Here is a 22,606-nt window from a genome sequence, read left to right on the forward strand (position 1 = left end):
TGGGAGGTTTTGGCGGATAAACCGGCTAATTTTTGTGATATCACATACTCGTGTTCCTCCAGAGAGTCTACCCTATGACATAGCTCTGAAATGTCTTTTTTGATGTCTGCGCACTCATCTTTAATACAAGATTTAACTTGTTCAATAAGAGCCTCTATTGCGCCATATGTGATAGGGTCTTCTTTGCCTGCTTCTAATGGTGCTGTTTGTGTGTTTAATATGGTGTCTGCTGCATCACATGAGCTATCATCTTGTGAGACTTGGGTAAATTCAGATTCTGTGCTAGGTTTATGTTTCCCAGCATGTTTAAAAAAGGAATTTACAGCCCCCTGATTCACTGGGGATATTTTCAGTGACTTCTCATTTCTTGTTAACTTCCTTTGTGACATATTTAGAGGTTAGGAAGGTTTACCAGTGTGTGAGAAGTAGCCGCAGGTATGATATATACAACACTCCCCAGGGTCTTTTGCTCTCAAAGAGCGATATCGGTAAAAGGAGGTTGGATATGACCCACTACCGCCGAGGGCAGTGGGAAAGGGAGGGGGAGTGTGTATTTTACTTGGAAACTGCTGGTAGTATTTGTTGTAAAAGCATTTAGCTGTAAAAGATATGTGCCAAAGTTCTGTTCCCCTCGGTTCTAGGTGTGTTGCAGCGGTCTAGCTGTGAGTTTAAAGCCAATGTAGATGAAGAGAGGCCTAATTGTCGGTAACTGAGGTGCTGTGGGGGACGTAGTCATTTATCGTGTTCTGCTTGCGTTGGGGTTTGTATCGGCCATAGCTCTTCCCGTATGGGGCTAAGGGATGTAGAGTGCGCACAAGTAAACTGCTTATATTTATGTACGATGTACTCACATAGGTCCCTGTGGTTCTGTTACAGTATGCCGGCTGCCGCCTCAGTTTGTACAGTCCTAGGAGTAGCCGATCCTCAATACGGCAGGGGATACCGCGTGGAGGCAGGCCGCTGTGCTTCTACTGCTTGCGTTGCTATATTATGCACCTTCTGTCTCCTTCTGTTGGCGCTAAGCATGTAGCTTGTGAAAATCAAGAATTATCCCGTCCTAACCACGTGGCTTGCGTGGCGCAGTTACCGAGAGTTCGGAGTTCCCCTGTATAGCCTCAAAATTGTGCTCAGAGTTAAGGCAAACTGGAAACAGGCATATGGAAATGTTCCACTAGTGCTCCGGATAAAAGTTATCTGCCCTGCAACCTTTTATCGCAATTTTAGCAGTCCTTAGTCTCTCTCATATCCAGCTCCTTCACAGAGCTTCAGTGTGCTGCGGCCATCTTGGTCGGCTGCTCGCCCCGCCTCCTAGATTTTCTTCTTTTATACCCTTTCTTGCCAGCCACGCTGTGGAGTAGTTGGACGCGTGTGATGGAGCATTGTCCTGCATGAAAATCATGTTTTTCTTGAAGGATGCAGACTTCTTCCTGTACCACTGCTTGAAGAAGGTGTCTTCCAGAAACTGGCAGTAGGACTGGGAGTTGAGCTTGACTCCATCCTCAACCCGAAAAGGCCCCACAAGCTCATCTTTGATGATACCAGCCCAAACCAGTACTCCACCTCCACCTTGCTGGCGTCTGAGTCGGACTGGAGCTCTCTGGCCTTTACCAATCCAGCCACGGGCCCATCCATCTGGCCCATCAAGACTCACTCTCATTTCATCAGTCCATAAAACCTTAGAAAAATCAGTCTTGAGATATTTCTTGGCCCAGTCTTGACGTTTCAGCTTGTGTGTCTTGTTCAGTGGTGGTCGTCTTTCAGCCTTTCTTACCTTGGCCATGTCTCTGAGTATTGCACACCTTGTGCTTTTGGGCACTCCAGTGATGTTGCAGCTCTGAAATATGGCCAAACTGGTGGCAAGTGGCATCTTGGCAGCTGCACGCTTGACTTTTCTCAGTTCATGGGCAGTTATTTTGCACCTTGGTTTTTCCACACGCTTCTTGCGACCCTGTTGACTATTTTGATTGAAACGCTTGATTGTTCGATGATCACGCTTCAGAAGCTTTGCAATTTTAAGAGTGCTGCATCCCTCTGCAAGATATCTCACTATTTTTGACTTTTGTGAGCCTGTCAAGTCCTTCTTTTGACCCATTTTGCCAAAGGAAAGGAAGTTGCCTAATAATTGTGCACACCTGATATAGGGTGTTGATGTCATTAGATCACACCCCTTCTCATTACAGAGATGCACATCACCTAATATGCTTAATTGGTAGTAGGCTTTCGAGCCTATACAGCTTGGAGTAAGACAACATGCATAAAGAGGATGATGTGGTCAAAATACTCATTTGCCTAATAATTCTGCACTCCCTGTATGTAGCAAAAAAAGTCTCTTGTATTAGAGTTATTGATGGTGAATCTTCTGTTTAGTGGTTTATGTTGTTGCGTTCTGTTTGAATTTGTAAAACAACAGTGACAATTTGACAAATTCTGTTAATGAAAGAACGATCAGGAATTATTCATATGGTTTGTTCCAAGGAATTTAAAACAACTGATGAACCTGAAACGTCTGACTCAGAATCGTCATAAATAAAGTACAATTAGAACACATTAACACAGGAATTATTCATATGTCTAAACTTTGTATTTATGGTAGAGCTAGAGATGAACCTGTATATGTGATAGTGAGTGGGGCCCGCCAATAGTAAGCACATTCTACGCGTTTCGGCAGACTTAACTGTCTTTATCAAGATGCTTACTACAAGTGATATGTAACCTTTTATAGGGGATTGACTTCAGGCAAATTAGTTGGAAATTATCATCATCTTATGCAATGTAGTGGGCGTGTGTTGTTCCAGTCTTATTAACTGTTTATGTGTTGGGTTTGTATAATTGTGTTCTAAGAAATATATAAATGTCTGTATAAAGTGTGTGAATCTTATGACGAAAAAACTTTGGTATTTTTAGGATATTTTAGAAATAACGATTAGGCCAAATAATGTAAAATAACTATAAAAATAAATATAAACAAAACTTGGACATGTGTATTAGTATATTGTTAATGTATCAGTGTAATCAAACTCAAATAGTACATTACAGGTGGCCCTCGGTTTACAACAGTTTAATTTGCACTGTTTCAGAATAACAACCTTTTTTTCAGTCATGTGACTGCTATTGAAAAGCATTGAGAAGCAGTGCATTGATTAAAATAGCCAGTAGGTGGAGCTGTCAGCTTGTGTTGCAGCAAAGATATGCAAGCCAAGCAAGCTAAAATTAATGAGTTTAACCAGACCTGAGCTATCGAGCAGCTTGCAAAGGAACAAGATTTTCCTGTATATAAATCAGTCCAGATTGGAATGCATAGAAAGAACTGTTTGCAGAAAAATGCAAGTAAAGTCTGTGTTGTGTGATTATTTTATTTGTTTTATAATGCTGTTTAGAAAATGTTTTTGTTCATTTAACTTAGTTTAATTATATATTCTGTGTTGTGTGATTATTTTATTAGGTTTATAATGCTGTTTAGCATTTAAAGTCTTCATTTCAAATCTTTAAAAATAATGTATTAGGTGTTACTTATGACAATTTTGAGAGGGTCCTGGAACCTAACTCCCTCACTTTCCAATGACTTACATTATTAACTGGGTTTCAATTTACAACGGTTTCGATTTACAACCATTCCTTCTGGAACCTAACGCCGGCGTAAACTGAGGGCTACCTACCTGTATAATAATAGCTCTAAAAAGGATTAAAAAGTTGGATTAAAAAATGATTTTGCTTCATATACGGCTAGATTACGAGTTTTGCGTTAGAGGCTGTGCGGTGCTAATGAGCAGTTTATGCTCACCGCTCACTTACAGACAGCGCTGGTATTACGGGTTTTTACAACCCAGACAAGAAGTGAGCGTTGAGCAAAATTTAGCTCCTTACCGCACTCCAATACCAGCGGCGCTTACGTTAGCGGTGAGCCGGTGTAACGTGCTCGTGGCACGATTTCCCCATAGCAATCAACGGGGAGAGCCGGCTGAAAAAAGTCTAACACCTGCCAAAAAGCAGTGTAAAGCTCCTTAACACAGCCCCATTGATTCCTATGGTGAAATCAAATTTATGTTTACACCTAACACCCCAACATGAACCCAGAGTCTAAACACCCCTAATCTTACACTTATTAACCCCTAATCTTCCGCCCCAACATCGCCGCCACCTACATTATATTATTAGCCCCTAATATGCCGCTCCGGACACCGCCGCCACCTAGATTATGCTTATGAACCCCTAATCTGATGCTCCCAACATCGCCAACACCTACATTATATTTATTAACCCCTAATCTGCCTTCCCCAATGTCGCCAGAACCTACCTACACTTCTTAACCCCTAATCTGCCGCCCCCAACGTCACTGCCACTATAATAAACATATTAACCCCTAAACTGCCGCACTCCCACATCGCAAACATTAGTTAAAATTATTAACCCCTAATCTGCCATCCCTAACATCGCCGCCACCTACCTACATTTATTAACCCCTAATCTGCCATCCCCAACGTCACTGCCACTATTCTAAATGTATTAACCCCTAAACCTAAGTCTAACCCTAACTTAAATATAATTTAAATAAATATAAATAAAATTACTATAATTAACTAAATTATTCCTATTTAAAACTAAATACCTATAAAATAAACCCTAAGCTATCTACAATATAACTAATAGTTACAGTGTAGCCAGTTTAGGGTTTATTTTTATTTTACAGGCAAGTTTGTATTTATTTTAACTAGGTAGAATAGTTATTAAATAGTTATTAACTATTTCATAAACTACCTAGCTAAAATAAGTACAAAATTACCTGTAAAATAAATCCTAACCTAAGTTACAATTACACCTAACACTACACTATAATTAAATTAATTCCCTAAACTAAATATAATTAAATACAATTAAATAAAATTATCTAAAGTACAACCCCCCCCACTAAATTACAGAAAATAATAAACAAATTACAAGATTTTTAATCTAATCCCTCTAACAAAATAAAAAAGCCCCCCCAAAATAAAAAAGCCCTACCCTACACTAAATTACAAATAGCCCTTAAAAGGGCCTTTTGCGGGGCATTGCCCCAAATTAATCAGCTCTTTTACCTATAAAAAAAAATCCCCCCCCAACATTAAAACACACCACCCACACAACCCCTAACAACATAGTGTATGAAAAATGTACTAGTTCAAAGCTGTTACAGTATATATATAGCTATAGAGAGAAGTTGTGAAAAAAACATAAAGGGAAAGAAAAGTTTTTTTTATTTAATCTTAGACAGTGAAAAAGCACAGAGGTTTATTATTTTAGTAAACTCTGTATAAGTGATAAGGTGTAAATGTTTTCTTCTGTTATGTGTGATCAGTCCACGGGTCATCATTACTTCTGGGATATAACTCCTCCCCAACAGGAAATGCAAGAGGATTCACCCAGCAGAGCTGCACATAGCTCCTCCCCTCTACGTCAGTCCCAGTCATTCTCTTGCACCCAACGACTAGATAGGATGTGTGAGAGGACTATGGTGATTATACTTAGTTTTTATGACTTCAATCAAAAGTTTGTTATTTTAAAATAGCACCGGAGCGTGTTATTACTTCTCTGGCAGAGTTTGAGGAAGAATCTGTCAGAGTTTTTTACTATGATTTTAACCGGAGTAGTTAAGATCATATTGCTGTTCTCGGCCATCTGAGGGAGGTAAAGGCTTCAGATCAGGGGACAGCGGGCAGAGGAATCTGCATTGAGGTATGTAGCAGTTTTTATTTTCTGAATGGAATTGATGAGAAAATCCTGCCATACCGTTAAAATGACATGTATGTATACACTTCAGTATTCTGGGGATGGTATTTCACCGGAACTACTCTGTTAAAGGTCACTAATCCTTTTTAATAACTATTTATCATGTTAAACGTTTTTGCTGGAATGTAGAATCGTTTACATTGCTGAGGTACTGTGTGAATAAATATTTGGGCATTATTTTCCACTTGGCAGTTTTTTTTGCTTTATTTGTGACAGTTTCGTTTCTCTTCACTGCTGTGTGGGAGAGGGAGGGGCCGTTTTGGCGCTCTTTGCTACGCATCAAAAAATACCAGTCAGTTACTTTATTTTTCCTGCATGATCCGGTTCATCTCTGATAGATCTCAGGGGTCTTCAAACTTCTTTGAAGGGAGGTAAATTCTCTCAGCAGAGCTGTGAGAATTCTTATAGTGACTGTGAATAAAAACGTTGCTTTGTATTTTTTATGTCAAATTTAATTATTGTTATTTTACTAATGGGAACAAACCTTTGCTAAAAGTTTTGTTGTTTTAAAGTTTGATGCTATAACTGTTTTTCAGTTCACTATTTCAACTGTCATTTAATCGTTAGTACCTCTTTGAGGCACAGTACGTTTTTTGCTAAAAAAGATTATAACCAAGTTGTAAGTTTTTTGCTAGTGTGTTAAACATGTCTGACTCAGAGGAAGATATCTGTGTCATTTGTTCCAATGCCAAGGTGGAGCCCAATAGAAATTTATGTACTAACTGTATTGATGCTACTTTAAATAAAAGTCAATCTGTACAATGTGAACAAATTTCACCAAACAGCGAGGGGAGAGTTATGCCGACTAACTCGCCTCACGCGGCAGTACCTGCATCTCCCGCCCGGGAGGTGCGTGATATTTTGGCGCCTAGTACATCTGGGCGGCCATTACAGATAACATTACAAGATATGGCTACTGTTATGACTGAAGTTTTGTCTAAATTACCAGAACTAAGAGGCAAGCGTGATCACTCTGGGGTGAGAACAGAGTGCGCTGACAATGCTAGGGCCATGTCTGATACTGCGTCACAGCTCGCAGAGCATGAGGACGGAGAGCTTCATTCTGTGGGTGACGGTTCTGATCCAAACAGATTGGACTCAGATATTTCAAATTTTAAATTTAAATTGGAGAACCTCCGTGTATTACTAGGGGAGGTCTTAGCAGCTCTCAACGATTGTAACACCGTTGCAATACCAGAGAAACTGTGTAGGTTGGATAAATACTTTGCGGTACCGGCGAGTACTGACGTTTTTCCTATACCTAAGAGACTAACTGAAATTGTTACTAAGGAGTGGGATAGACCCGGTGTGCCGTTCTCACCCCCTCCAATATTTAGAAAGATGTTTCCAATAGACGCCACCACTCGGGACTTATGGCAAACGGTCCCCAAGGTGGAGGGAGCAGTTTCTACTTTAGCTAAGCGTACCACTATCCCGGTGGAGGATAGCTGTGCTTTCTCAGATCCAATGGATAAAAAATTAGAGGGTTACCTTAAGAAAATGTTTGTTCAACAAGGTTTTATATTACAACCCCTTGCATGTATCGCGCCGATTACGGCTGCGGCAGCATTTTGGATTGAGTCGCTTGAAGAGAACCTTAGTTCATCTACGCTAGACGACATTACGGACAGGCTTAGAGTCCTTAAACTAGCTAATTCCTTCATTTCGGAGGCCGTAGTACATTTAACCAAACTTACGGCTAAGAACTCAGGATTCGCCATACAGGCACGTAGGGCGCTGTGGCTAAAATCCTGGTCAGCTGATGTTACTTCTAAGTCCAAATTACTTAATATACCTTTCAAGGGGCAGTCTTTATTTGGGCCCGGTTTGAAAGAGATTATCGCTGACATTACAGGAGGTAAGGGCCACGCCCTACCTCAAGACAAAGCCAAAGCTAAGGCTAGACAGTCTAATTTTCGTCCCTTTCGGAACTTTAAAACAGGAGCAGCATCAACCTCCACTGCACCAAAACAGGAAGGAGCTGTTGCTCGTTACAGGCAAGGCTGGAAGCCTAACCAGTCCTGGAACAAGAGCAAGCAGGCCAGGAAACCTGCTGCTGCCCCAAAGACAGCATGAACCGAGAGCCCCCGATCCGGGACCGGATCTAGTGGGGGGCAGACTCTCTCTCTTCGCCCAGGCCTGGGCAAGAGATGTTCAGGATCCCTGGGCTCTAGAGATCATATCGCAGGGATACCTTCTAGACTTCAAATTATCTCCCCCAAGAGGGAGATTTCATCTGTCAAGGTTGTCAACAAACCAGATAAAGAAAGAAGCGTTTCTACGCTGCGTACAAGATCTGTTATTAATGGGAGTGATCCATCCGGTTCCGCGGTCGGAACAAGGACAAGGGTTCTACTCAAACCTGTTTGTGGTTCCCAAAAAAGAGGGAACTTTCAGGCCAATCTTAGATTTAAAGACTCTAAACAAATTCCTAAGAGTTCCATCGTTCAAAATGGAAACTATTCGGACAATCTTACCCATGATCCAAGAGGGTCAGTACATGACCACAGTGGATTTAAAGGATGCTTACCTTCACATACCGATCCACAAAGATCATCACCGGTATCTAAGGTTTGCCTTCTTAGACAGGCACTACCAGTTTGTAGCTCTTCCATTCGGATTGGCTACGGCTCCAAGAATCTTCACAAAGGTTCTGGGTGCCCTTCTAGCGGTACTAAGACCGCGAGGGATTTCGGTAGCTCCGTACCTAGACGACATTCTAATTCAAGCTTCAAGCTTTCAAACTGCCAAGTCTCATACAGAGTTAGTTCTGGCATTTCTAAGGTCGCATGGATGGAAAGTGAACGAAAAGAAGAGTTCTCTCTTTCCTCTCACAAGAGTTCCATTCTTGGGGACTCTTATAGATTCTGTAGAAATGAAGATTTACCTGACAGAAGACAGGTTAACAAAGCTTCAAAATGCATGCCGCGTCCTTCATTCCATTCAACTCCCGTCAGTAGCTCAATGCATGGAGGTGATCGGCTTAATGGTAGCGGCAATGGACATAGTACCTTTTGCACGCCTACACCTCAGACCGCTGCAATTATGCATGCTAAGTCAGTGGAATGGGGATTACTCAGATTTGTCCCCTACTCTGAATCTGAATCAAGAGACCAGAAATTCTCTTCTATGGTGGCTTTATCGGCCACACCTGTCCAGGGGGATGCCATTCAGCAGGCCAGACTGGACAATTGTAACAACAGACGCCAGCCTACTAGGTTGGGGCGCTGTCTGGAATTCTCTGAAGGCTCAGGGACTATGGAATCAGGAGGAGAGTCTCCTTCCAATAAACATTCTGGAATTGAGAGCAGTTCTCAATGCCCTTCTGGCTTGGCCCCAGTTAACAACTCGGGGGTTCATCAGGTTTCAGTCGGACAACATCACGACTGTAGCTTACATCAACCATCAGGGAGGGACAAGAAGCTCCCTAGCAATGATGGAAGTATCAAAGATAATTCGCTGGGCAGAGTCTCACTCTTGCCACCTGTCAGCAATCCACATCCCGGGAGTGGAGAACTGGGAGGCGGATTTCTTGAGTCGCCAGACTTTTCATCCGGGGGAGTGGGAACTTCATCCGGAGGTCTTTGCCCAAATACTTCGACGTTGGGGCAAACCAGAGATAGATCTCATGGCGTCTCGCCAGAACGCCAAACTTCCTCGCTACGGGTCCAGATCCAGGGATCCGGGAGCAGTTCTGATAGATGCTTTGACAGCACCTTGGAACTTCAGGATGGCTTATGTGTTTCCACCCTTCCCGCTGCTTCCTCGATTGATTGCCAAAATCAAACAGGAGAGAGCATCAGTAATTCTAATAGCACCTGCATGGCCACGCAGGACTTGGTATGCAGATCTAGTGGACATGTCATCCTGTCCGCCTTGGTCTCTACCTCTAAGACAGGACCTTCTGATACAGGGTCCATTCAAACATCAAAATCTAACTTCTCTGAAGCTGACTGCTTGGAAATTGAACGCTTGATTTTATCAAAACGTGGTTTTTCTGAGTCGGTTATTGATACCCTTATTCAGGCTAGGAAGCCTGTTACCAGAAGGATTTACCATAAAATATGGCGGAAATACCTATACTGGTGCGAATCCAAAGGTTACTCCTGGAGTAAGGTTAGGATCGCTAGGATACTGTCTTTTCTACAAGAAGGTTTAGAAAAGGGTTTATCAGCTAGTTCATTAAAGGGACAGATTTCAGCTCTGTCCATCTTGTTACACAGACGTCTGTCAGAAAATCCAGACGTCCAGTCCTTTTGTCAGGCTTTAGCTAGGATCAAGCCTGTGTTTAAAGCTGTTGCTCCACCATGGAGTTTAAACTTAGTTCTTAACGTTTTACAGGGTGTTCCGTTTGAACCCCTTCATTCCATTGATATAAAAATGTTATCTTGGAAAGTTCTGTTTTTAATGGCTATTTCCTCGGCTCGAAGAGTCTCTGAGTTATCAGCCTTACATTGTGATTCCCCTTATCTGATTTTTCACTCAGACAAGGTAGTTCTGCGTACTAAACCTGGGTTCTTACCTAAGGTAGTTACTAACAGGAACATCAATCAAGAGATTGTTGTCCCATCCTTGTGTCCAAATCCTTCTTCAAGAAGGAACGTCTTTTACACAATCTGGATGTAGTTCGTGCCCTCAAGTTCTACTTGCAGGCAACTAAAGATTTTCGCCAAACTTCTTCCTTGTTTGTCGTTTACTCTGGACAGAGGAGAGGTCAAAAAGCTTCTGCTACCTCTCTCTCTTTTTGGCTTCGTAGCATAATACGTTTAGCCTATGAGACTGCTGGACAGCAGCCTCCTGAAAGAATTACAGCTCACTCCACTAGAGCTGTGGCTTCCACTTGGGCCTTTAAGAATGAGGCCTCTGTTGAACAGATTTGCAAGGCTGCAACTTGGTCTTCACTTCATACTTTTTCCAAATTTTACAAATTTGACACTTTTGCTTCTTCGGAGGCTATTTTTGGGAGAAAGGTTCTTCAGGCAGTGGTTCCTTCTGTATAATGAGCCTGCCTTTCCCTCCCGTCATCCGTGTACTTTTGCTTTGGTATTGGTATCCCAGAAGTAATGATGACCCGTGGACTGATCACACATAACAGAAGAAAACATAATTTATGCTTACCTGATAAATTCCTTTCTTCTGTTGTGTGATCAGTCCACGGCCCGCCCTGTTTTAAGGCAGGTAAATATCTTTTAAATTATACTCCAGTCACCACTTCACCCTTGGTTACTCCTTTCTCGTTGATTCTTGGTCGAATGACTGGGACTGACGTAGAGGGGAGGAGCTATGTGCAGCTCTGCTGGGTGAATCCTCTTGCATTTCCTGTTGGGGAGGAGTTATATCCCAGAAGTAATGATGACCCGTGGACTGATCACACAACAGAAGAAAGGAATTTATCAGGTAAGCATAAATTATGTTTTTTTCCAAAAAATCATTTCAAGTGATTACTAACAATAGGATATAAGAAAGAAAAGAATATTTTTAGATGATTGTGTTTAGGTCAAAAGAACTATTAAGTCCATATGGATGTAATGTTTTGAAGTTGAAAATCAATTCGGCTTCCTTTTTTTAGAAGATACTGTTGGGTAGAATCTTTAAAATTCCCCAAAATTGGAAACGGCCTATATCTCCTTGATGAATCTCTGTAAAGTGCTGATAAAGTATTGTTTTAGTAGTCTTATGTTCAATGTTCCGAATTTGTTCCCTAATTCTGTCTCTTAATAAGCGACTCGTTTGTCCAATGTAAAATAAATTACATGAATATTTGATACAGTATATAACATTGGAGTCATTACATTTAATGATATCTTTAATTGAAAAAAATGAACTGTGTATTAGTAGAAACTATTTCTTTTGCATGATGTACTGAGTCCACGGATTCATCCTAACTTGTGAGATATTGTCCTTCCTGACAGGAAGTAGCAAAGAGAGCACCACAGCAGAGCTGTCTATATAGCTCCCCCCTTAACTCCACCCCCCAGTCATTCTCTTTGCTGGCTCTAAGCAATAAGGAAGGGTAAAGAGAAGAGGTGTTAAACTGTTAGTTTTATTTTATCTTCAATCAAGTGTTTGTTATTTTTAAATGGTACCGGTGTTGTACTGTTTACTCTCAGACAGGACATAGATGAAGATTTCTGCCTGGAGGATGATGATCTTAGCATTTGTAACTAAAGTCCACTGCTGTTCACACAGAAGCTGAGGCGTACAGGAAAACTTCAGTGTGAGGAACGGTTTCTTGCTATACAGCAATGAGGTATGTTCAGTCATATTTTCTGCAGAGACTGTGTTAACTCAGGAAGGCTGACAGTATCCCCATTAGGGGAAGGGTAAGCAGTAATCCTAGTGTTATCAAAGGTTTTTACTAGCTTGCATAAAGAGTTAATTTTTTATGGGCACTCAGTTTGTTATGTGAATTTGGGACAAACGTTTTTGTTTCTGGGAGTAACATTTTCTGTTTTATGGGACATTTGCTTGAGGGTTCTTTGGGGTTGTTTATAACCCACATGGCTTTCAGGCAGGGTTTGTTAGTTTTGTGTAGGCCCCAGCAACATCGAGTGAGGTGGGCGGGGCCTACATTTACAAGCAGCAAGCAACTTTTCCTGAGGTCCTGATAGTCTTCTGAGGGACTAATTGAAGCTTTAAACCCCATATTATCGCTTCCTAAGGGCAGGTCGGGCCACAGCAGAGCTGTGGCAAGGTGCTTTAGAGGTTTTTAACCGGTTTTAGACAATATCAATCTGTTTTTTTTTCATTTGGGGGTTTATTGCTTATTAACTTGTGGTGCAATCCTTCTAAAGCTTAGTGGGTACACTGTTAAAATTTCAGAAAAATTGAAGCAATTTTAACCTGTTTTGCAGTTTGTGTATGCCTTTTGTCTCTCTTAAAGGCACAGTACCGTTTTTGCAAATTGTGTTTTTTTCATTAAATAAAGTGTTTTCCAAGCTTGCTTGCCTCATTACTAGCCTGTTAAACATGTCTGACATTGAGGAAACTCATTGTTCAATTTGTTTAGAAGCCATTGTGGAACCCCCTCTTAGAATGTGTCCCATTTGTACTGATATGTCTATAAATTGCAAACAGCATATTTTGACTTATAAAAGTTTGGCATTAGATGATTCTCAGACAGAAGGAAATCAGGTTTTGCCATCTAGTTCTCCCCAAGTGTCACAACCAGTAACGCCCGTACAAGCGACGCCAAGTACTTCTAGTGCGTCTAATTATTTCACCTTGCAAGATATGGCTTCAGTTATGAATACTACCCTCACAGAGGTTTTATCTAAGCTGCCTGGGTTGCAAGGGAAGCGCAGTAGCTCTGGGTTAAGAACAAATGTTGAGCCTTCTGCTGCTTTAGTAGCCGTATCTGATATTCCCTCACAATGTTCTGAAGTAGGGATGAGGGATTTGCTGTCTGAGGGAGAGATTTCTGATTCAGGAAAGATGTTCTCTCAGACAGATTCAGATATGACGGCATTTAAATTTAAGCTAGAGCACCTCCGCTTATTGCTCATGGAGGTTTTAGCTACCATGGATGAGTGTGACCCTATTGTAGTTCCAGAGAAATTGTGTAAAATGGACAAATATTTAGAGGTTCCTGTTTACACTGATGTGTTTCCAGTCCCTAAGAGGATTTCGGACATTGTTACTAAGGAGTGGGATAAACCAGGTATTCCGTTCTCTCCCCCTCCTGTTTTTAAGAAAATGTTTCCCATTTCTGACACCATAAAGGACTCATGGCAGATGGTCCCTAAGGTGGAGGGAGCTATTTCTACCCTGGCTAAGCGTACAACTATTCCTATTGAACAGAGTTGTGCTTTCATTGATCCTATGGATAAAAAATTATAGGGTCTCCTAAAGAAAATTTTTGTTCATCAAGGTTTTCTTCTTCAACCTATAGCATGCATTGTTCCTGTAACCACTGCAGCTGCCTTTTGGTTTGAGGCTCTAGAAGAGGCTCTTCAGATGGAGACCCCACTAGATGATATATTGGACAGAATTAAATCTCTTAAGTTGGCTAATTCTTTTATTTCAGACGCCGCTTTTCATCTTGCTAAATTAGAGGCTAAGAATTCAGGTTTTGCCATTTTAGCGCGTAGAGCGTTATGGCTTAAGTCCTGGTCAGCTGATGTGTCATCTAAATCTAAGCTTTTGTCCATCCCTTTCAAAGGTAAGACCCTATACGGGCCTGCATTGAAAGAGATCATTTCAGACATTACTGGAGGGAAGGGTCATACCCTCCCTCAGGATAGGTCAATTAGACAAGGACCAAACAAAATAATTTTTGTTCCTTTCGAAACTTCAAGAGTGGTCCCTCTACCTCTTCCCCTGCTGCAATGCAAGAGGGGAACTTTGCTCATTCCAAGCCAACCTGGAGACCTAATCAGGATTGAAACAAGGGTAAACAGGCCAAAAAGCCTGCTGCTGCCACTAAGTCAGCATGAAGGGGTAGCCCTCGATCCGGGACCAGATCTAGTAGGGGGCAGACTCTCTCTCTTTGCTCAGGCCTGGGCAAGAGACGTTCAGGATTCCTGGGCAGTAGAAATTGTAACCCAGGAATACCTTCTAGATTTCAAGGATTCCCCTCCAAGGGGGAGGTTCCATCTTTCTCAATTGTCTGTAAAGCCGACAAATAGAGAGGTGTTCTTACGCTGTGTAGAAGACCTTTTTACCATGGGAGTGATCTGCCCAGTTCCAAAAGCAGAACAGGGGGAGGGGTTCTACTCCAATCTGTTTATAGTTCCCAAAAAGGAGGGAACCTTCAGACCAATTCTGGATCTCAAGATCCTAAACCAATTCCTAAGAGTTCCATCTTTCAAGATGGAGACCATTCGGTCTATCTTACCATTGATCCAGGAGGGTCAATATATGACCACCGTGGACTTAAAGGATGCGTATCTGCACATTCCTATCCACAAAGATCATCACCAGTTCCTCAGGTTCGCCTTTCTGGACAAGCATTATCAGTTTGTGGCTCTTCCTTTCGGGTTGGCCACGGCGCCGCAAATCTTCACGAAGGTGCTAGGGTCCCTTCTGGCGGTTCTAAGGCCACGGGGCATAGCAGTGGTGCCTTATCTAGACGACATTCTAATTCAAGCGTCGTCCTTCCAACTAGCCAAGTCTCACACGGACTTAGTGTTGGCCTTTCTAAGGTCTCACGGGTGGAAAGTGAACGTAAAAAAGACTTCTCTTTCCCCCCTTACAAGAGTTTCATTTCTAGGGACTCTGATAGACTCGGTGGACATGAAAATATTTCTGACGGAGGTCAGGAAATCAAAGATTTTGTCCACCTGCCGAGCTCTTCATTCCATTCCTCGGCCGTCAGTGGCTCAGTGTATGGAGGTAATCGGACTAATGGTAGCGCAATGGACATAGTTCCGTTTGCTCGCTTGCATCTCAGACCACTGCAACTATGCATGCTCAATCAGTGGAATGGGGATTATGTGGATTTATCTCCTCAGATAAATCTGGATCAAGAGACCAGAGACTCTCTTCTTTGGTGGTTGTCACAGGATCATCTGTCCCAGGGAATGTGTTTCCGCAGGCCAGAATGGGTTATAGTGACAACAGACGCCAGTCTTCTGGGCTGGGGTGCAGTCTGGAATTCCCTGAAAGCTCAGGGTTTGTGGACTCGGGAGGAGGCTCTCCTACCGATAAATATTCTGGAATTAAGAGCGATATTCAATGCTCTCCAGGCATGGCCTCAGCTGGCTTCGGCCAGATTCATCAGGTTTCAGTCGGACAACATCACGACTGTGGCTTATATAAATCATCAGGGCGGAACAAAGAGTTCCTTAGCGATGATAGAGATCTCAAGGATAATTCAATGGGCAGAGGCTCACTCTTGCCATCTGTCAGCGATCTATATCCCAGGTGTAGAGAACTGGGATTCAGATTTTCTAAGTCGTCAGACTTTTCATCCGGGGGAGTGGGAACTCCATCCGGAGGTGTTTGCTCAGCTGGTTCGGCTTTGGAGCACACCAGAGTTGGATCTGATGGCATCTCGTCAGAACGCCAAACTTCCTCGTTATGGCTCCAGGTCAAGGGATCCTCAGGCTGTACTGATAGATGCTCTAGCAGTACCCTGGTCGTTCAACCTGGCTTATGTGTTTCCACCTTTTCCTCTCCTTCCACGTCTGATTGCCAGAATCAAACAGGAGAGAGCATCTGCGATTTTGATAGCCCCTGCGTTGCCACACAGGACTTGGTATGCAGACCTGGTGGACATGTCATCCCTTCCACCATGGTCTCTGCCATTGAGACAGGACCTTCTGATTCAAGGTCCATTCAAGCATCCAAATCTAATTTCTCTGCAACTGACTGCTTGGAGATTGAACGCTTGATTCTATCAAAGCGGGGTTTCTCTGAGTCAGTCATAAATACCTTTATTCAGGCTCGAAAGCCTGTTACCAGGAAAATTTATCATAAAATATGGCGTAAATATCTTTTTTGGTGCAAATCCACAGGGTTCTCCTGGAGTAAAATCAGGATTCCTAGGATTTTGTCTTTTCTCCAAGAGGGATTGGAGAAAGGATTATCAGCTAGTTCCCTAAAGGGACAGATATCTGCTCTGTCTATATTGTTGCACAAGCGTCTGGCAGATGTTCCAGACGTTCGGGCTTTTTGTCAGGCTTTAGTTAGAATTAAGCCTGTGTTTAAACCTATTGCTCCGCCATGGAGTCTAAATTTAGTTCTTAGAGTTCTTCAGGGGGTTCCATTTGAGCCCATACATTCCATAGATATTAAGCTTTTATCTTGGAAAGTTTTGTTCCTAGTTGCTATCTCTTCAGCTCGAAGAGTTTCTGAACTATCTGCATTACAATGTGACTCACCTTATCTGGTGTTACATGCTGATAAGGTGGTTTTGCGTACAAAGCCTGGGTTCCTACCTAAGGTTGTTACTAACAGGAATATCAATCAAGAAATTGTTGTTCCTTCTCTGTGTCCTAATCCTTGCACAACTTGGACGTGGTTCATGCTTTGAAATTTTATTTGCAGGCAACCAAAGATTTTCATCAAAAATTTTCTTTGTTTGTTGTCTATTCTGGAAAGCGTAGGGGTCAAAAGGCTACAGCGACTTCTCTTTCCTTTTGGCTGAAAAGCATCATCCGTTTGGCTTATGAGACTGCTGGACAGCAGCCTCCTGAAAGGATTACAGCTCATTTCTACTAGAGCGGTAGCTTCCACATGGGCTTTTAAAAATGATGCTTCTGTTGAACAGATCTGTAAGGCTACGACTTGGTCGTTGCTTCATACCTTTTCAAAATTTTATAAATTTGATACTTTTGCTTCTTCGGAGGCTATTTTTGGGAGAAAGGTTTTGCAAGCAGTGGTGCCTTCCATTTAGGTTCCTGTCTTGTCCCTCCCTTCATCCATGTCCTAAAGCTTTGGTATTGGTATCCCACAAGTTAGGATGAATCCGTGGACTCGGTACATCATGCAAAAGAAAACAAAATTTATGCTTACCTGATAATTTCTTTTGCGATGTACCGAGTCCACGGCCTGCCCTGTCTATTCAAGACAGATAGTATTTTTTTATGTAAACTTCAGTCACCTCTGCACCTTATAGTTTCTCCTTTTCTTCCTTGGCCTTCGGTCGAATGACTGGGTGGTGGAGCTAAGGGATGAGCTATATAGACAGCTCTGCTGTGGTGCTCTCTTTGCTACTTCCTGTCAGGAAGGACAATATCCCACAAGTTAGGATGAATCCGTGGACTCGGTACATCGCAAAAGAAAGAAATTTATCAGGTAAGCATAAATTTTTTATTTTTTATTTTGCTGCTCGATTTACATGATTTACATGTGTGGCATGGGAAAAAAACCAGATTTTCTTTTTTAAAATCTCTGTCTACTAAGTTACCTGTGGGATTTTTAAAATTTACTTGGTGACAGATAGCTTTTAAGGTTTTTTGCCTTTCTGAATATGAAATCTGGATGTTTCTTTACTTTGTCTCCTAATATTGGATCTTTTTGAATATAATGCCATATATTTATGTGAATTATATTTAGTGATAAAAGGCACAAACATAGAATTTATGGAATTTGATGAACTTGCCTCAAAAGGGACTTTAGTGTTTATTTTATTTGCTTTCTTTTTATGGAGCAGGCTAGATCTATCTATTTACATACACAATGACACACTGCAACACATACACAGTGACAAACACACAAAAACATATACACAACGACACACACATAGAGACACACACATAGAGACACACACAGCAACACATACACAGTGACACACACATAGAGACACACACAATGACATACACATAGAGACACACACAATGACACACTGCAACACATACACAGTGACAAACACACAAAAACACATACACAGCGACACACACATAGAGACACACACATCAACACACACATAGAGACACACACAATGACATACACATAGAGACACACACAATGACACACTGCAACACATACACAGTGACAAACACACAAAAACACATACACAGCGACACACACATAGAGACACACACAGCAACACATACACAGCGACACACACATAGAGACATACACAGCAACACACACATAGAGACACACAGAATGACAAACACACAGAGACACACACAGCAACACACACATAGAGACACACACAATGACAAACACACAGAGACACACACAGCAACACATACACAGTGACACACACAATGACACACTGCAACACATACACAGTGACAATAGGAGGAGTTATAGGGAGGGTTATATGGTGCAATAGGAGGGGTTATAGGGAGGGTTATATTGTGCAATAGGAGGAGTTATAGGGAGGGTTATATGGTACAATAGGAGGAGTTATAGGGAGGGTTATATGGTGCAATAGGAGGAGTTATAGTGGGGGTTATATGGTGCAATAGGAGGAGTTATAGGGAGGGTTATATGGTGCAATAGGAGGAGTTATAGGAAGGGTTATATGGTGCAATAGGAGGAGTTATAGGGAGGAGTTATATGGTGCAATAGGAGGAGTTATAGGGAGGGTTATATGGTACAATAGGAGGAGTTATAGGGAGGGTTATATGGTGCAATAGGAGGAGTTATAGTGGGGGTTATATGGTGCAATAGGAGGAGTTATAGGGAGGGTTATATGGTGCAATAGGAGGAGTTATAGGGAGGGTTATATGGTACAATAGGAGGAGTTATTGAGAGGGTTATATGGTGCAGTAGGAGGAGTTATAGGGAGGGTTATATGGAGGGTTATATGGTGCAATAGGAGGAGTTATAGAGAGGGTTATATGGTGCAATAGGAGGAGTTATAGGGAGGGTTATATGGTGCAATATGATGAGTTATAGGGAGGGTTATATGGTACAATAGGAGGAGTTATAGGGAGGGTTATATGGTGCAATAGGAGGAGTTATAGGGAGGGTTATATGGTGCAATAGGAGGAGTTATAGGGAGGGTTATATGGTGCAATAGGAGGAGTTATAGGGAGGGTTATATGGTGCAATAGGAGGAGATATAGGGAGGATTATATGGTGCAGTAGGAGGAGTTATAGGGAGGGTTATATGGTGCAGTAGGAGGAGTTATAGGGAGGGTTATATGGTGCAATAGGAGGAGTTATAGGGAGGGTTATAAGGTGCAATAGGAGGAGTTATAGGGAGGGTTATATGGTGCAATAGGAGGAGTTATAGGGAGAGTTATATGGTGCAATAGGAGGAGTTATAGAGAGGGTTATATGGTGCAATAGGAGGAGTTATAGGGAGGGTTATATGGTGCAATAGGAGGAGTTATAGGGAGGGTTATATGGTGCAATAGGAGGAGTTATAGGGAGGTGTTATATGGTGCAATAGGAGGAGTTATAGGGAGGGTTATATGGTGCAATAGGGAGGGTTATATGGTACAATAGGATGAGTTATTGAGAGGGTTATATGGTGCAGTAGGAGGAGTTATAGAGACACACACAGCAACACATACACAGCGACACACACATAGAGACACACACAATGACAAACACATAGAGACATACACAGCAACACACACATAGAGACACACATAATGACAAACACACAGAGACACACACAGCAACACACACATAGAGACACACACAATGACAAACACACAGAGACACACACAGCAACACATACACAGTGACACACACAATGACACACTGCAACACATACACAGTGACAATAGGAGGAGTTATAGGGAGGGTTATATGGTGCAATAGGAGGGGTTATAGGGAGGGTTATATTGTGCAATAGGAGGAGTTATAGGGAGGGTTATATGGTACAATAGGAGGAGTTATAGGGAGGGTTATATGGTGCAATAGGAGGAGTTATAGTGGGGGTTATATGGTGCAATAGGAGGAGTTATAGGGAGGGTTATATGGTGCAATAGGAGGAGTTATAGGAAGGGTTATATGGTGCAATAGGAGGAGTTATAGGGAGGAGTTATATGGTGCAATAGGAGGAGTTATAGGGAGGGTTATATGGTACAATAGGAGGAGTTATAGGGAGGGTTATATGGTGCAATAGGAGGAGTTATAGTGGGGGTTATATGGTGCAATAGGAGGAGTTATAGGGAGGGTTATATGGTGCAATAGGAGGAGTTATAGGGAGGGTTATATGGTACAATAGGAGGAGTTATAGGGAGGGTTATATGGTTCAATAGGATGAGTTATTGAGAGGGTTATATGGTGCAGTAGGAGGAGTTATAGGGAGGGTTATATGGAGGGTTATATGGTGCAATAGGAGGAGTTATAGAGAGGGTTATATGGTGCAATAGGAGGAGTTATAGGGAGGGTTATATGGTGCAATAGGATGAGTTATAGGGAGGGTTATATGGTACAATAGGAGGAGTTATAGGGAGGGTTATATGGTGCAATAGGAGGAGTTATAGGGAGGGTTATATGGTGCAATAGGAGGAGTTATAGGGAGGGTTATATGGTGCAATAGGAGGAGTTATAGGGAGGGTTATATGGTGCAATAGGAGGAGATATAGGGAGGATTATATGGTGCAGTAGGAGGAGTTATAGGGAGGGTTATATGGTGCAATAGGAGGAGTTATAGGGAGGGTTATAAGGTGCAATAGGAGGAGTTATAGGCAGGGTTATATGGTGCAATAGGAGGAGTTATAGGGAGGGTTATATGGTGCAATAGGAGGAGTTATAGGGAGGGTTATATGGTGCAATAGGAGGAGTTATAGGGAGGGTTATATGGTGCAATAGGAGGAGTTATAGGGAGGGTTATATGGTGCAATAGGAGGAGTTATAGGGAGGGTCATATGGTGCAATAGGAGGGGTTATAGGGAGTGTTATATGGTGCAATAGGAGGAGTTATAGGGAGGGTTATATGGTGCAATAGGAGGAGTTATAGGTAGTGTTATATGGTGCAATAGGAGAAGTTATAGGGAGGGTTATATGGTGCAATAGGAGGAGTTATAGGGAGGGTTATATGGTTCAATAGGAGAAGTTATAGGGAGGGTTATATGGTGCAATATGAGGAGTTATAGGGAGGGTTATATGGTGCAATAGGAGGAGTTATAGGGAGGGTTATATGGTGCAATAGGAGAAGTTATAGGGAAGGTTATATGGTGCAATAGGAGGAGTTATAGGGAGGGTTATATGGTGCAATAGGAGGAGTTATAGGGAGGGTTATATGGTGCAATAGGAGGAGTTATAGGGAGGGTTATATGGTGCAATAGGAGGAGTTATAGGGAGGGTTATATGGTGCAATAGGAGGAGTTATAGGGAGGGTTATATGGTGCAATAGGAGGAGTTATAGGGAGGGTTATATGGTGCAATAGGAGGAGTTATAGGGAGGGTTATATGGTACAATAGGAGGAGTTATAGGGAGGGTTATATGGTGCAATAGGAGGAGTTATAGGGAGGGTTATATGAAGTAATAGGAGGAGTTATAGGGAGGGTTATATGGTGCAATAGGAGAAGTTATAGGGAAGGTTATATGGTGCAATAGGAGGAGTTATAGGGAGGGTTATATGGTGCAATAGGAGGAGTTATAGGGAGGGTTATATGGTGCAATAGGAGGAGTTATAAGGAGGGTTATATGGTACAATAGTAGGAGTTATAGGGAGGGTTATATGGTGCAATAGGAGGAGTTATAGGGAGGGTTATATGGTGCAATATGAGGAGTTATAGGGAGGGTTATATGGTGCAATATGAGGAGTTATAGGGAGGGTTATATGGTGCAATAGGAGGAGTTATAGGGAGGGTTTTATGGTGCAATAGGAGGAGTTATTGAGAGGTTATATGCATTAATAAGAGTCGTTATATGGAGTGATTACAGGGATTATACAGAATGGATATACTTGCGATAGAGTTATTAAAATTCTGTCACATGAGTTATAAGTTACAGGAAGAAGTAATCAGCACGAGGGATTTTTGCCTTACTGACTCTACCTTAGTGTATGTTTCACCCCCCACAACAGGGTTAAACACAAAGGTAAAGCCCTACATGAAAGTCACAAGGGGGATGCAGCCTGTGAGCCAATCAGAAGTGGCATAAATAGCCACCAATCACCAGATCACTTCATCTTACAAGCAGCATTGCTTGCGGTTCCTGAATGGAAGTTAACCCTTTTGTTGTGGTTAACACATACTAAACTAAGTGTTTCTGTAATAATTACAATACGTAAGCCTAGTATTAGAATGTCTCTTTAAGGAATTTGATGTGTTTACATGTCCTGCGTATTATCAGTACAGCTACTTTATGGATTATGCTGGGTTCCCTCTCTTGAACTCTCTCACTAACACACATGCTTTAGTATTCTCACACTAATAAACTGCCCTTGCTGGCCGCTTGCCGTTGGCTGAGAAGTGTGGAAGAGATAAACATGAATCCGCGTGCTGTTATCTGCGGCTGTCAGAACTTATCTCTATT

The 22,606-nt window shown here is 42.1% G+C and overlaps 1 protein-coding gene across 1 annotated transcript in view; it reads left to right on the forward strand.

The window, feature by feature from the left end:
• Window positions 1-22,606, forward strand: part of DENND1A (DENN domain containing 1A) — a 1,966,771-nt gene that overhangs the window by 571,439 nt on the left and 1,372,726 nt on the right.

This window comes from Bombina bombina, chromosome 12 (assembly GCF_027579735.1).
Source record: "Bombina bombina isolate aBomBom1 chromosome 12, aBomBom1.pri, whole genome shotgun sequence".
In the NCBI taxonomy this organism is placed as follows: domain Eukaryota; kingdom Metazoa; phylum Chordata; class Amphibia; order Anura; family Bombinatoridae; genus Bombina; species Bombina bombina.